Here is a 17497-nt window from a genome sequence, read left to right on the forward strand (position 1 = left end):
GAACCCGCTCATACCCTCTCTGCAGACTAGCCATGGCTCTGTGCAACACAGCCTTAAGCTACCAAGTGCACCTACAGGCTCATTTCCTGCCAGGAAAGTTAAGTACACTAGCAGACGACCTAAGCAGAAATCTCATGGACCCACACGAGTGGAAACTGGAACCAAAGATATTCAACATGTTGAAAAACAAATGGGGGAGCCCCGAGATGGACCTGTTTGCCAGTTGACAAATTCTACACAAGGACTCCCCACAAACAAGCTTGGAACGTGGATGCCCTGTCCTTCTGGAAAAACCTATCAATTTATGCCTTTCCCCCTCTGCCTCTCCAAGGTACTGCTAAAGATCAAACAGGACAAACCAAGGATGATACTAATTGCACCAGACTGGCCACGTCAATACTGGTACCCCCTCTTGCACAGTGTCACTGCTGGCACCATGACACCTGCCTCAGACCCCTGCCCTACTGTCCCAGCAGGAGGGCCAGATTCTGCACCCACAGCTTCAAACCCTGAACCTGGCAGCCTGGCTAATTTCCTGATCTCTCCATTACCATCCCTCAGTAAGCAAGTGATGGGTGTCATTCTGTAGGCAAGGAGGTCTAGTATTAGAAAATTCTATGCTGAAAAATGGAAAAGATTCTGTTTCTGGAGCCAAACTCGGGATGGGCATAGCAGCGCCCAATTTACCTCATATTCTTCAATACTTATCTGAGATGCTTCATTTCAGCTAATGACAATACAATACAATACAGATCCACCCCTCTTCTCTCATCCACTGCTGAAGCAATTCCTCAGAGGGGCCAAAAACTTAAGACCACCCAGGAGAGCCCCTACTCCAGCCTGGGATCTTAACTTTGTATTGGAAAAGTTGACTGTACCTCCCTTTGAGCCAGCTGCAAATGCAGAGTTGAAATTCCTTTCTTGGAAAATAGCCTTCCTTCCAGCCATCACGTCAGCAAGAAGGGTGTCTGAATTACAGGCCCTCATGGCTGTGGAGCCTTTCACTATCTTTCATGCAGACAGGGTGTGTCCCTCAGGGCCAATCCGTCCATGCCCAAGGTGGTATCCAGTGTGGCCCTTAATCAGTCCATTCATTTGCCAACCTTCTTTTCTAATCCACAGAACAAAAGGGAACGAATACTGCACTCCTTGGACGTGCACAGACAACTTAGATTTTACTTGGACAGGACTAAACCTCTCAGGAAATCTGAACAGCTGCTGGTTGCATTTGCTGCAGGGGTAGAGGGGAAGGCCATTTCAAAGCAAACCATTTCTAAGTGGATAGTCCATTGCATTAATTTCTGCTATAAGCACCATTGGAAAACATACTCCACAGGGGATAAGACCACATTCAACCAGGGCTGCATCTACCTCTACAGCCTTTCTCAGAGGTGTCCCTACCAGGGACCTCCTAGAAGCTGCTACCTGGAGTTCTATACATACCTTCACCAAGCCTTGCCAATTTTTTCTAAATCCAGAGCTGGCTTTGCCATTGCAGTCTTGCAGGGCCTTATAGCTGGTCCTAGTGCTATCTAATTACCTCCTCCCATCCTTAGCTTTGGGAATCTACCCAAATTTGATGACTGCAACAGTGAAACACAAAGAACATAGTACAGTTGTGTACACTTACCATAAATGTAGATGTTTGAGTGTATTCACTGTTGCAGGCCTGGTTACCCTCCCTCCAGCCCCCTGACTTCTATTGACTATTCCTCTTTTCTTGTTTACTATGTTTTAAGCTTTTTGGTGTATTTGCTTTTGTGTTGGAGGTGTAACCTTGTATATAATTGCTTCCCATTATGGGGGCAAGAAAAACTGATGTAATGGCGTCTGCTGCATGCTTTATACCCCTGACTACGTGACATCATGGAAGATGAGACGGCAACCGACGCAGGACCCAAGACTTTGATAATCAAGGCCGACTGATGGCTACTGCAAGCAGATAACCCAAATGTGATGACTGCAACAGTGAATACACTCTAACATCTACATTTATGGCAAGTGTCTACAACTGTACTATCTCTCCTCTGGTAAGAAAGGGTACCCCTCAACCTTCCAGCAATCAGCTCCACCTCATAAAACCTGTACTGCAAACTTTACTGTCCCAAGGCACCAAAGAACCACTGCCTTCAGAAGCAAAAGGGAAAAAGGATTCTACTCCAGGATTTTTCTGGTTCCCAGAAATGAGGGACCATGTAGTCCCGTCCTGGATCTCTCACTGTTAAACCCATTCCTCAAGGTCCCTACCTTCAGGATGCTCTCTTCCCCTGCTTCTGCTCCACTGGTACATGGCGACCCTAGATGTTCTTCATGTTTCACTGTTGCAGTAATTACATTTGGGTAATCTGCTGGCAGGTTGCCCTCAGTTGGCCTGAATTCAAAAGTCTTGGGTCCTGCATCGGTTGCTGTCGTCTCTTCCATGACGTCAGGTCGGCAGGGGTATAAAACATGCAGCCAACACCGTTTTCTTCAGCTTTCTTGCTGCACAGTGCCCGAAGCAGAAGCATTCTCGCAAGCGCCGGTCGGCCGACTACAGAAATATGAGTTTGAGTTTCAGAACCGAAGTCTTCACTAAAGCTAAGTACCCCGTTGGGGAAACTTTTTTTCTTGCTCTTTACCGATATCAGAAAAAGTTAATAATTGTATTATTTGTGGGAAGCAAATACCTCATAAGGATTTCCATTTATACTGTATTCCTTGCCTGGGCCCTGATCACAACGTGCCTGGCTGTCGGTTTTATGCTTGATTTAACCAACGCACTATTAAGCGTCGGTATGTTTTTGCATCAAAGTATTTTGGAAACAGATTTAACTACCCAGAAATGTCGAAACGCAAAGAAAAGGACAGAGAATGGCAGTCTAGATCCAAAACCGACGACAAGGCTTCTCCTCAGCCAGTCGCCGGTTCACTGGTACTCAATGAGGCGCTTTTACAGCCCCTGATACCCGCTACCTTCGAGTCGCAGACCTCTACCGACACCCATGTGGAGTCCGGCATGCCGCAAGATACTCAAGGTATTGGACCGACAGATGCATCTTCCACGGATGGGTCCAGGGCCGCTGAGCAGGCTCCAGTTTCTGAAGGTGTATTCAGACCTCAACATTTGTGTATCAAACCGACAGCTGCAAAACCAAAGACAAAAGCAACTTCTAAAACAAAAAAAAAAGACACATGAGCCACATGCGCAGGCCTCTATGCCTAAATGGCTGAAGACCTTATTACCTTGATCAGGGGTACCCATCCCCCCTCCAGATAAGTGGCCTAAGCAAGACACGGACTATGAATCTTCAGATCAGGTTTCTATTTCTTCTGATTCCTCTTCTGATCAGTAATTATCTGATTCTGATGCTGAGGAGTCTATTCCATCTGCATCTCCTCCTGAGGATTATTCATTTGGAGAAACTTTGCATACTTTGAGGAAGCATTTTCACTGTGAGAGTCAAGACTTCTCAGAATCAAAAAAGAGGCTCAGGGATTTCCTCCTCCTCCCTCAGCACAAGCCTTTAGACATTCCCCCTGTTTTAGACATTGTGCATGACGTGTTTTCGGAGTCATGCTTGACCCCTGACTCCTTACCTCCGGCTCCCAGCAAGCCTCACCGATATTACAGGGTCCCTGACTCTCATAATTTTTTATTTAGAATCCCTGCTGCTGATCCTGAAACTATTTCACAAGTTCCAAAGGGAGTTAAGGCCTCAGCAGCAAAAATTCCTACCCCTCTGACAGAGATTCAAGGGCACTAGACAGATGGGGAAAAAAAGGATGTCCGTCAAGAATGCAACTGCAGTCATAACATATGGTTTGTCCTGCCTCAGGCAGCCCTCGGTCGGCCGGATTCCAAAGTCTGGGTCCGACGTCGGCTGATGTCACATTTCTCTCCGTCAGAGCGGATGGAGTACATAAGCATCAGCCAACGCCATTTTCTTCAGTCTTTCTTGCCGCGCGGTGCCCGAAGCAGAAGCACTTCGCAAGTGCCGGTCGGTCAGCTCCTGTATTCTTCGATTCCGAAGTCATCAAAAAAGCTAAGTACCCCGTTGGGGACCTTTTCTTGCCTCAGCCGATGTCAGAAATTACTGAAAAAGTTAACAATTGTCTTTCTTGTGGTAAACAAATACCTCATAAGGATTTCCACTCTTACTGTCTTCCTTGCCTTGGCCCAGACCACGACGTCTCGGCCTGTGTAGCCTGTGCTCGCTTCAACAAGCGCACTCTCAGGCGCCAGGCGGAGTTCGCTGAAGATTTTTTCGGCGAAAAATTTGCCTATACAATGCCGTCGGAGCTTCCGACATCGCAAACTCCCAAGAAACGAAAAGACCGGGACCAACATCCTCTGCCCGCGTCTACCACCGACTCCACGCCAAAACCTACCGCGAGTGCTCCGGTTCCCCCTGAGACTATTTTTCCACTGCTCCGAACTGAAGACACCGCATTACCGACGACCCCGATTCCGGATATCACTCCGCCAGTTATTGATTTTCCTCCGGCACGTGGAGCTGCCAGGCCTCCTATGGCCATGTCTATTAAGGCCTACACTAGGGCTAAGGCGGCCAGCAAGACCAAGCATCTTTCTGCTAAAGCCTTACCTCAGCCTACTCCAGAGACATAAATTATGACTATGGCTGCTGACTTAATTGCTATGATTAGAGGTTCACAGGCCCATCCTGAGAGAGGATCCCAGCCTCCTTCTGGTAAAAGGCCCCGGGTTGAACCCTCTGACCCTGTTCCTTCAGATGAAGGTTCTGAGGACTCTGTCCTCTCTGATGGCCAGGAAGAGCTCTTCCAGACCTATGAGGACTCGGATGCAGAGGATTCCATCCCCTCGGCCTCCCCTCCTGAGGATATTTCTTTTTGGGAAGTTCTGCATACCATGAGGGAACATTTCAAGTGGCAAGGCCAGGAATATTCTGATTCCAGAAAGCGCCTTCGGACTTTCCTTAAAAAGCCCCAGCACAGGCCCTTAGCTATTCCTCCTGTGCTTGATGTTTTGGATGATTTATATTCTGACTCTAGTGTTACCCCTGACTCTCTCCCTCCTGCTCCAGCCAAGCCAGACAGGTATTACAGGGTCCCTGAAACACATTCCCATTTATTCAGGGCCCATACTGCTGATTTGGAAACTATTTCCCAGGGACCTAAAGGTGTTTCAGCTTCCACCTCTAAAATCCTTTGCCCTCCAACAGGGAAGCTAGGTCATTAGAGAGATGGGGTAAAAAGGTTTACACCTCCACTACTTTATCTATGAGAGCTTTGAATTGCCTTTTTCATATGTTACAATATCAGGATTTCCTGTTAGAAGATTTACAGAAAACATTGGCCTCTCCTGATCCTTTAGACAGGAAGTCTTTGCAGGAAGCTGTACATAACTCTCAGCAAGTAAGCAATCACTTTCTGCAGTGTGGATATGATGCACTGGAAGCTTCATGTAGGGCAGCTATGACACGGGCAGTCATTCGTAGACATGCATGGTTAAAGGATCAACCTCTACCAGATCATGTAAAGGCTAAACTTCTGGATGCACCTTTGGAAAAGAACAAGCTTTTTGGTGCTAATGCTAAGGATGTGTTAAAGTCCATCGAGGAAAAAGCAAAGTCAGTTCAGACGGTGAAAGATTTCCTCCAGGTTCAACCCCCCCAGATTCAGTAGGAATTGGCCTTCAAAAAACTGGTCCTATCCTAATCCTGAAAAGTTTCAAAGGGGTAAAAACAGACGTGGCCGAGGAAGAGGACAATACAGAGGTCCTTACAGGGGACGACAATGGCAGCCAGCAAACCAAAGAAATGACACAGGGGTTTCACCTGCCCCACAACCTCAATTACTTTCCTCTACTCCCGCCTACCAGGGAACAAATAGAAGCTCCCTTGGGCGGGAAATTATCTCTGTTTACAGACAATTGGCACAGACTGACAAAGGACAAATGGATTTTGGACATTATAGACCAAGGTTACAGGTTCCACTTTCATACCTTACCAAGAAAACAAGGCATGTCAAACCTACCACAAAACCAGAGGGCAGAGGCTATCAAGCAAATCTCTCTGCTGACTCGGATGAAAGCAATAGAAAGAGTTCCACAACAAGAATTAAGCCAGGGGTTTTACTCAAGACTGTTCCTTGTTCCAAGAAAAGAATCTCAATGGAGACCAATACTGGATGTGTCCGCATTAAACACCTTTCTCATAGTACCAAAGTTCAAAATGCTGACTCTACAGCAGTTCCTTCCCATGCTGGGCAAGGGGTCTTGGCTGATTACTCTGGACCTCAAGGAGGCATACCTGCATGTCCCTATCAGACACAGCTGCAGAAGATACCTCAGATTTCTTGCAGGGCCAGAGCATTATCAATTCTCAGCATTGCCATTTGGCTTATCTACTGCGCCCAGAGTATTCACAAAATGCCTGGCTTCAGTAATTGCTCATTGCAGGCTCCAGGGGATCCAAATGTACCCGTACCTGGACGACTGCCTCATACAAGCAGACGACAAATTGATGACAAAAAACTTGGACTATGTCATACGATTACTTCAAGCTCTGGGATACACAGTCAACTTCCAAAAGTCAAGACTTCAGCCATCCCAGCAAATAATCTTCTTAGGAGCCAAATTAGACACAGCCTCTCAAATGGCTTACCTAACAGAAGACAAGCAAGAGAAGTTAACTCATTATTTCAAAGGTTTGGCAAAACTTACCCAGATGACTGCAAGGAGATTCCTATGGGCCCTGGGTTACATGGCATCCTGCATTCTCCTGGTTCCATTAGCAAGACTACACATGAGAAAGCTTCAATGGTACCTAAAAAGCCTATGGTCTCAGCACAGCAACAACTTAGAGACAACCATACCGCTCATTCCATGCCTACAAAAGGAATTCCTATGGTGGGCCTCGGTAAGCCAGGCAAACACAGGTATGTCATTCAAAAAACCACAGATAACACAGACCATAACCACAGACGCCTCAGACCTTGGATGGGGGGCGCACATGGAAGGCAGGTGTATACAAGGACAATGGTCCCCAAAGGAAACACATCTGCACAAACCAAAAGGAAATGCTGGCAGTAATGCATGCCATCGAGGCCTTTCAACACCAACTTCAGCAAGGCCATTTACTGATACGGACAGACAACACCACTGTGATGTAGTATATAAACAAGCAAGGGGGCACCCATTCTTACCCCCTTTGCAGACTGACAATGTATCTTTGGGAAAAATCACTGAGCCTAAACATTCAGTTACAATCCCAGTTTGTTCCAGGCAAAGACAATGTGCTGGCGGACAGCCTAAGCAGGAATTTCACAGATCCACACGAGTGGAGGTTACATCCGAAGATCTTCACACAGCTCACTTCGACATGGGGCAGGCCAGAAGTAGACCTATTTGCCTCTCACCTCAACCATCATCTACAAAAATTCTGCTCAAGGACATACCATCCACAAGCTTGGAAAATAGATGCTCTCTCATTCAACTGGAACTCCCTAGAAATCTATGCATTCCCACCTCTGCCACTGATGACCTCAGTATTACTAAAGATCAAAGCAGAGAGACCCAAGGGGATCCTAATAGCTCCGGACTGGCCAAGACAACACTGGTATCCACTACTACGGAGCATATGTCACACCAAGAAGTGGGCCCTTCCCCAATGGCCTCTACTTTTGACTCAGCACAACTTCAAAACAGTGCATCCAAACCTTCAGACACTGCAGCTAACAGCCTGGGAGATCCCATGAATAATCTCAACCTATCTCTCTCCAAGGAAGTTCAGCGGATACTAACAGAGGCTCGAAGACCATCCACCAGAAAGGTTTACTTAGCAAAATGGAAGAGATTCAGCATTTGGAATACCAGCAAGGGACATGATGCATCATTATTGAACATCCCACTCATCCTGGAATATTTGGCAGATATGCTAAAGAATGGACTCTCATATTCTTCCATAAAGATACATGCATCAGCTATTTCAGCTAGATATAACACTGATCCGCCTGTCTTTTCACATCCTTTGCTAAGGCAATTCCCTCAGGGGAATCAAGAACATTAAACCACCAAGAAAGGCTCCAGTGCCAGCCTGGGACCTCAATTTTGTCCTAGAAAAACTGACTCTACCTCCATTTGAGCCAGCAGCTTCAGTTGACTTGCAATTTCTCTCATGGAAGACAGCTTTCCTGTTGGCAATTACCTCAGCAAGAAGGGTTTCGGAACTACAGGCCCTAATGGCTATACCACCGTTCATAATTTTCCACAGAGACAGGGTTTCATTAAGGACCAACCCTACTTTTATGCCAAAGGTGGTATCTAGGGTTTCTTTAAATCAAGCTATTCATCTGCCTGCTTTCTTCCCCAATCCCGAGAATAAGGGGGAAAGACTGTTACATACCTTGGACATTCACAGACAACTTCGATACTACCTGGACAGAACCAAGATCAGTAGAAAGTCTGACCAACTTTTTGTGGCTTACGCCCCTGCAGTCCAAGGAAAACCAATTTCAAAACAGACTATTTCAAAATGGATTGGACATTGCATCAGATTCTGTTATTCATTTCATGGAAAGACTGTTCCAGCCAATGTCAGACAACATTCCACCAGAGCTACAGCCACCTCTACAGCATTCTTAAGAGGGGTGCCTACTAAGGACATTCTAGAAGCTGCTACATGGAGCTCCGTGCATACATTCTCCAAACACTGCAATCTCCCTCTATACTCCAGATCCAGAGCAGGCTTTGCTTCGGCAGTCCTGCAGGGTTTGATTGCCACACCTTCTTTTTCCTAGAGCATTCCTCCTCCCCCAGCTAAGCTATGGTATTCTACCCATATGTTATGACTGCAGTTGCATTCTTGAAGGACATAGTACAGTTTTGTACCTACCATAAATGTAGATGTCCGATAGATATGCAACTGCAGTCGGATTTTCCCTCCCTCCATACCCCTCTATGCCTAGGGTCCACTCCTATCCCTGTTTCTCTTAGCTGAGGATATCTGTTATGGTGTGTCTGTTTATTGCTCATTTACTTGTCTGGAATCCTGTTTTTGTCTTCCAATTTGATTTCAGCCTTCCTTGGAGGGCACCTGGCATCTGGGGCAAGAAACACTGAAGAAAATGGCGTTGGCTGATGCTTATGTACTCCAGCCGCTCTGACGTCGGAGAGAAATGCGACATCAGCCGACGTCAGACCCAGACTTTGGAATCCGGCCGACCGAGGGCTGCCTGAGGCAGGACAACCCATATGTTATGACTGCAGTTGCATATCTATCGGACATCTACATTTATGGTAGGTACAAAACTGTACTTTTATACACCTGCAACCTTGGCATTCAGGGCCTTAAACTGTCAATTTCATATGCTTAAGTACCAACAACATGTTATGGGATTGCTGAAACAGAAAATGATGTTGATTTCAGAATGTGCAGAAAATAAAGAATTGCAGGAATTATTGCGTGCAACTGAACAAGTTGGAAAGCATACTTTGCAATGTGGTTTTGATTTCTTAGAGGCCTCCTGCAGGGCCGCAGTTGCTGGATCTGTGATTAGGAGGCATGCCTGTTTAAAGGAACAAAATTTGCCTGATCATGTTAAAGCGAAATTGTTAGATGCACCTTTACAGCATGATTCTCTGTTTAGTATTAAGGCAGAAGAGGTTTTAAAGAAAATGGAAGACAAAGCAAAGTCTATGCAAACTGTTAGACTTCTTACAAGTGCAGCCACCAAGATTCAGTAGACACTTGCCTACAAAAAAATTGGTCCTTTCCTGTGTCAGACAGAGCTCAAAGGGGCAAATCCAGACACCCTTAAGGGTTCCAGATACCAGCCGCAGGATTCATACAGGTCAAAGCAATGGGGCGCTTCCACCTCCAAATCTGGAGGAGATAAAGCGCAAACCTACAGAAAGCAATCCCAATGACTTCCCCTCTGCCTACCCCCCAAGCACTTATCTTTTGGCAGCACCCATAGGGGGGAAATTAGCACTTTTTGCTCAAAATTGGCAGTTAATAACCCAGGACAAGTGGGTACTAAACATCATATCACAGGGATACAGATTCCATTTCCACACTTTGCCAATGGCAAACGGTTGGCCAGATCTGCCAATAAATCAGTGGGCGGAGGCACAGAAACAGGTTACTTCCCTCATGGATATGGGTGCCATTCAGACAGTACCAGAACAGGAAAAAGGACAAGGTTTTTACTCTACTGTTCTTGGTACTCAAAGGACAAGGCCTGGCGGCCAATACTGGATTTATTGATTTTGAACACATACCTGGACATTCCAAAATTCAAAATGCTTACTTTGCAGCAGCTTCTGCCCATGCTGGGCAAGAAAGCTTGGCTGGTGACTTTAGACCTAAAAGAGGCATACCTGCATGTCCCAATAAGGCAATCGTGCAGAAGGTACCTCCGATTCAAGGCTGGCTTAATGCATTACCAATTCTCTGCACTACCCTTTGGCTTATCTTCTGCGCCCAGGGTCTTTACAAAGTGCCTGGCACCAGTTATTGCATTTTGCAGACAAAGAAGTATACAAATATATCCTTACTTGGACTGTCTCAAGCAGAGAACAAGAACACTCTTCTTCGACACCTGGCGTTTGTGAAAAGGCTTCTAACTTGCCTTAGGTACACAAACGAAAATAAATCACAACTGGTACCCTCTCAAAAGTGCAAGCTTGGATACAACTGCCCAGATGGCTAACCTCACGCCATACAAGCAAAGGCAACTGACTGCTTATTTCAAACTGATGGCAACAAAAACCCAGTCTTCTGCAAGGCAAATTCTGCAGGCTCTGGGCTTCATGGCATCCTGCATCCTACTAATTCCATATGCAAGACTGCATATGAGGAAACTTCAATGGTACCTAAAAAGTTTATGGAGTCAACATTCACACAGTCTGGAAACAATGATTCCTCTCATTCCCTGCCTGCAACAGGAGTTTCTATGGTGGGCAAAGGCATGTCACCAAAACACAGGACTGCCCCTTCACTCTGCCCCATGCCAGCCAAACCTTAACAGACTCATCAGATTATGCCTGGGGGGCCCACATGGCAGGAAGATGCATTCAGGGCATATGGACACCAAAACAAATGCATCTACATATCAACCAGAAAGAGATGCTAGCTGTTCAAAATGCCCTAACAGCCTTCAAGGACTTACTTCATCCAGGACAACTACTGATAAAGACGGACAACACCACAGTCATGTGGTATATAAACAAACAAGGGGTCACACACTCATACCCCCTTTGCAGATTAGCCATGGCACTGTGGGACACAGCTTTGACCTACCAAATACATCTTCAAGCTCAATTCCTGCCAGGAAAACAAAACATTCAGGCAGACTATTTAAGCAGAAACCTTATGGATCCTCACGGGTGGAAACTAAATCCACAAGTCTTCCGCATGATAAGAGAAATGGGGGGAGCCCGGACATAGATGTATTTGCCTCTCCTCAAAATTATCAGTTGAAAAGATTCTTCACAAGGACTTATCACAGACAAGCATGGAAAGTGGGACGCCCTATCCTTCAGCTGGAAAAACCTATCAGTTTATGCCTTTCCTCCTCTGCCTCTTCTACCCAAGGTCCTACTAAAAGTCAGACAAGAGAAGTCAAAGATGATATTAATTGCCCCAGACTGTCCCCACCAATACTGGTACCAAATCCTAAGGAACTTGGCTCAATACCCAACTTTGACCTTGCCTCAAAAACCACAACTACTGTCCCAGCAAAACAATCAGATCCTGCACAATCAACTACAGACTCTGAACCTGGCAGCATGGCTAATTATGTAGTCATACAAACAAAACCTCTCAGTAAAGCTGTGAATGGGTGTCATTTTGGAAGCCAGAAGGGCCTATTACTAGAAAATCTTATGCTGACAAATGGAAGATATTCTGTGCTTGGAATCATGCATAAGGAACTGATAGAGCAGAACCAAATATTCCTCCGATATTACAATACTTAACTGAGATGCTTGACAAAGGCCTTTCTTTCTCATCAATCAAAATCCATGCCTCTGCCATTTCGGCTCATTACAATACAGAGCCACCAATCTTTTCTCATACTCTACTAAAACAGTATCTTAGAGGATCCAAAAATGTAAGGCCTCCTAGAAGATCACCATTACCCGCATGGGACCTCTAGCTCACCCTGCCTCCATTTGAGCCAGCTGCTACCGCTGATCTAAAGTTCTTATGGAAAACAGCTGTGCTACTAGCAATCATTTCAGCAGGAAGAGTTTCAGAGCTACAGGCCCTCATGGCTGTAGAGCCTTTTATCATCTTTTACCCAGACAGGGTGTCTCTAAGGACAAATCCTACTTTTATGCCTAAGGTGGTTTCCAGTGTGGCTCTTAACCAAACAATTCATCTGCCAACTTTGTATCCAAATCCGCAGAACAAGGGGGAGAGAATTCTGCATTCCTTGGACGTACACAGACAGCTAAGATTCTACTTGAACAGGACAAAAGCTCTAAGAAAAACTGAGCAATTACTAGTGTCATATGCTGCAGGATCAGAAGGAAAGTCTATTTCAAAGCAGACAATTTCAAAGTGGATAAGCCACTGCATCCGTTTCTGCTACTTACACCTTGGTAAACCTGTGCCCAAGGGCATTAGGTCTCATTCCACCAGAGCTGCAACTACTTCAATGGCCTTTTCCAGAGGAGTACCAACCAAAGACATTTTAGAGGCTGATACTTTGAGTTCTGTTCACACCTTTACAAAGCATTGCCATTTGCCTCCCTACGCTAAGTCTAGGGCAGGCTTTGCCACTGCAGTGCTGCAGGGACTTATAGCTGCACCTAATGCTGTTTAGCTCCAGCCTCCCAACCACAGCTTTGGGATTCTACCCAAATGCAATGACTGCAACAGTGAAACACGAAGAACATAGTACAGTTGTGTACACTTACCATAAATGTAGATGTTAGTGTATTCACTGTTGCAGTCCAGGTTACCCTCCCGCCATCCCCCTGTCATTCTGAAGTTCATCTTTCCTTCTCTATCTTCTACAACCTTTGTGGTGTATTTGCTTGTAGATGAAGGTAAAGTTTACATTGATGCATGTGTGTGCGTGTGTGTATTTATATATATTTATACATATATATATATATATATATATATATATATATATATATATATATATATATATATATAATTTTGCTACCTTTTTGGCAAAAAAAAAACTAAGGAAAGTGGTGTCGGCTGCAAGTTTTATACCCTTGACGTCATGGAAGAGAAGACAGCAACTGACTCATTACCCAAGACTTTGGAATTCAGGCCGACTGAGGGCAACCTGCCAGCAGATTACGCAAATGTAATGACTGCAACAGTGAATACACTCGAACATCTACATTTATGGTAAGTGTACACAACTGTACTGTACAAAGGATGCTTTCCTACATATCTCAATAAAGTTAACTTTCAGGAAATACCTGAGATTTTTGGCAGGCTCTTAACACTTTCTGCCTTGCCATTTGGGCTTTCCACTGCCCCAAGGGTATTCACAAAATGTCTAGCTTCAGTCATTGCCTTTTGCAAAACAAAGGGAATCCAAATATTCCCTTACCTAGACTATCTCTTGATCCAAGTGGACAATCCAAGGACCCTCCTCCTTCACACTCCTTTGCTTCTGACCTTTTTACAGTCTCTGGGGTTTCAGATAAACTTTCCGAAGTCCCAGCTGGTGCCCACACAGGGCATTTCCTAGGGTGCAGGATTTGCACAGACCTCATGCAGGCCTTCCTGCCAGCAGACAAAGTGGTATCCTTGACAGGCCACCTGCTGGGCATACTTCAGATATCTGAGCTGACTGCAAAACAATACCTGAGGCTCCTGGGTTACATGGCAGCCCCTATACCCATGTTTCCTTTGGCAGGACTGCACATGAGAAAGCTACAATAGTATCTTCGGTCAGTCTGGCTCTAGTAATCCATCTCCTGGAATTCAGGGTCCACCTTGCCTTAAACAAGAACTTTGCTGGTGGCTGTCTCTAGTAACTATGAATCCAGGCCTTCCTGTCCAACTTCCCCCACCAACCCAGATGATGCTCACTGATGCATCAGACCTGGGCTGGGGAGCAACTCGAGGCACAAGACAGGTGCAGAGTTTGTAGCAACACCCATAGAAACTAGAGCACGTCAGTGTTAGGGAAATGAGGGTGATGCTCCTTTTTCTGGAAGCCTTGTCCCCTTACCTACACCAAGGCCCACTCAAGATTTTCATGAACACCACCACTGTCCTGTGGTATCTCAACAAACAGGGAGGGACCAAATCCTATGTGAGCTAGACCGCTCCCAGGGGGTGACCGTACAGGCAGATTACATCCCCTCCGTTCACAACGTCCAGGCAGACTCTCTCAGCAGGACCATGACAAACAACCATGAATGGATGCTTCACAGAAACATCTTCCTGGACGTGGTCCACCGGTGGGATATACCTCAAATTGACCTGTTCACCTCCTCCATCAACAGGCAACTTCCTGGCTATTGCACCAGGACACCAGACCCCAAGGCACTGGCAACAGATCTCAATTTCATGAAAGGGGAAATTTCTTTATGCATTTTCCCCCTTCCCATTGATTCAAAAACTGCTAAAAATTCATCAGGACATCCCAAAAATGATGGTGACCCCCTGTTGGCCAAGACAGCACTGCCCCCCCCCCCCCCTTACTATTTTTCTCCAAGGGCAATCACCACAAAAAGTGAAGTTTCCTATTACATACACAAGCGACATTAAGATATTTTGTCAGATTTTCGAAAAGAACTGGAATATATTAAATTCCATAGAAGAACTGGATGAGGCCATAGATGTAAGGCCACAATTTTGCTATAAGAATAACCGCTCCCTGAAGAGACAATTATGTTATAAACTGCTAGTGAACAAAAATGGTGAGAGTTTCACAAAGGATAGGAACATTTCCATACAGGCACTGCATGGCTTGCAAGTTTATCTACACTAATATAGCGTTTACACACCCCAGTCAGAGTTTTGTTATAAATTTTGATTTTTATGCTGATTGTAGGACACAACATATAGTGTATCTCAGTTTTTGTAAAGTTTGTTTTTTATGTAGCTAAAACTAATAGGAGCCTGAAAGAAAGCATTCTGGAGCACATCAGAGAGATGGCTAATGAAAAAAAAAAAAACGTGCATTAGCGAAGCATGTTAAAGATCAGGGCTCTCAACATATTTTTATTTTTTTAGTACTTGAGATTATGGAACATAACATTAGAGGTGGTGACTTAAAGAACAGGACTGAGACAGCAGAACAGAAATGGATTCTGCAACTGCAGGCAGAGAAAACACCATGTATAAACAGTGCATTGTCACTAAAACCTTTTCTTAGAGCTAGACCACTCAAACACTAACTGCTGCATTTGTTTTTAAAGTAAAACAGAAAGCATTGCTAGGAATGTAAGCTACAAATATGCATTTACATTTTTAATTGGAGGTGGTGCTTTCAATTAGAGTTGAGCCAGCCGAACAGAAATGGGTTCTGCAACTGCAGGCAGAGAAAACACCAGGTATAAACAATGCATTGTCACTAAAACCTTTTTTTTAGGGTTAGGTCCCTCAAACACTAACTATTGCATTTGTTTTTAAAGTAAAACAGAAAGCATTGCTAGAAATGTAAGTTACAAATATGCATCATTTACATTTTTAATTGGGGGGTGGTGCTTTCAATTAGAGTTGAATGAAATGTTTTATAGTTAGTAGTTTTACTGTTTAAATTTGAAGATGCTGCTTGTTGCAAACTAGTCTGATGAAGTGATGTTGTTGGGATCATGAAAGCGCTTACTTTTATGCATTAAAAGTTCTTTTCTACATTATTCAGTTGTGGTCAGTTCGTTCTTTGTTTTTTCTGTGTTGCTGAAACATTTCAAGTAAAGGACAGATCATTAGGGATATCAGTGAGAATTAAGCACAGAGCATCATTTTTGAGTTGAGAATTAATATGAAAGTGAATTTACATATAAGATGCTTCCCACCCGTGTGGGAGTTGTGTGCTTAAAGACCATTAGTGGTTATGGGCAAGGTTATAAATATAAAATTAGATGTGGCTAGGGTGGGAAAGGAAAGAATCGGTCCGCCAAGAAGGATGTCCAATAGCCATTTGGAGCACTGAGGTGCACAGCTGACCTAAGCTCAGCAATGAGAATTTTTTAGGGAACTAAAATAGGGAAATACTTAAATGTGTAAATAGAAATTCAGATGATGCAGCCAGCAAAAATGCTTGTGTCTGGCAACAAAGGCATAGTGTGGGTGGCAGAATTATGCAGCCAGAGGAGTGAGATGAGGTATTCATGTAGAGGGAGGTGAAAAGGGTGGGGACTGTGAAGGTCCATGAGAACACTAGCCTAAGGTAAAAGTAGTACTGAATGTGATTCAATTGAAGTACCTAGTAATGTACACTTAAGGGATGGAGTGGCAGTTCCTTGGTCATTTCTCAGTGGGGAGCCTCATGTCTACCACTGAGGACTCTCTAATCAGTTTTCCATTTTGGTCGAGAGATTTCCACCTAGCTGGTGCTGTTACCATTGAGATTGCAGCTCTGTGCTGCTCAGGTTTGATAATGGAATGGCATCTGAATATAGAATCATGTTTCGGTTTAGAAAGCTAGGTAAACTGAGAAGTGGAGGAAAAAAATTGTTTACTTGTGGGTCCTCGCAAGAAAACATGTATGTGCTTACAGTTTTGTCACTGCCTGCTGACCATCGAATAGTCAGTCAACTGGCCCATTCATCCCCCATCAGAGGGAGGTCAGGGGTGGTTTTTTTTGGGGGGGGGGGGTTCACTGTGGCAGCCATCAAGGGTCATTCAGACTTTGAGTTTTGCTCCTTACCTATGTGGCTGCCTGCTCTCAGTCAAGGTATGTTGTGCAGTGTACCTTTGCGATGTGTGCCACACCTCCATGCCCCCATTGTCAACAAGCGTATCTGTGTGATCCCTGGTCTCCGCTGGGAATTCTATTGCAATGTATGTTCACTTTGCTTAAGAGCGCACACACCCACCCCATCCCCCAGAAAGAGGCAAGTAGCTGTCATAAGCCTTGCCATCTCCAGCAGACTTTTTAGCCTGTAATCAAACTCTGGATGCCTGGGTTAAAGTTGGGGATTTATCCCTCTGCCAATGGAATTGAGTAGAAAGTGTTGATTTTTGATGCATCATTGTCAGAAATTGCTTGGATAGATCCAGTAATTTGGAAACCACTTTGCTATGTTGTCTGCTAAGCTATGACCTTGACAGCATTTGTAGTAATTTGTAATTAGCCATTTCAGACTTAAAATTTTAAATCAATAAATAAGCCTCATAGAGGTAAGGTTCTTTCAAACAGTGAAATTTAAATGTTTAGGTTGATATTTTGTATAGGATACTAAAACTTGTTAATGTGGTAAAATTCATTTTGGACTTCACATTTGGTAATTGGGCATGACCACCAATTTTTCTGTATTTTTTTCAGCCACCACCCCTTGAATAGATTTTCAATATTCCTCTTGTCTTGTTAGCATGCTTACCCATTCTCA

At 44.7% G+C, this 17497-nt stretch overlaps 1 protein-coding gene across 1 annotated transcript in view; it reads left to right on the forward strand.

The window, feature by feature from the left end:
* PABPC1 (poly(A) binding protein cytoplasmic 1) overlaps positions 1 to 17497 on the forward strand; it is a 1472855-nt gene that overhangs the window by 1108440 nt on the left and 346918 nt on the right. The gene's annotated exons all lie outside the window — the stretch shown is intronic.

The sequence above is a fragment of the Protopterus annectens genome, chromosome 6.part0 (assembly GCF_019279795.1).
Source record: "Protopterus annectens isolate FY-2018-M chromosome 6.part0, PAN1.0, whole genome shotgun sequence".
NCBI classification, from domain to species: domain Eukaryota; kingdom Metazoa; phylum Chordata; order Ceratodontiformes; family Protopteridae; genus Protopterus; species Protopterus annectens.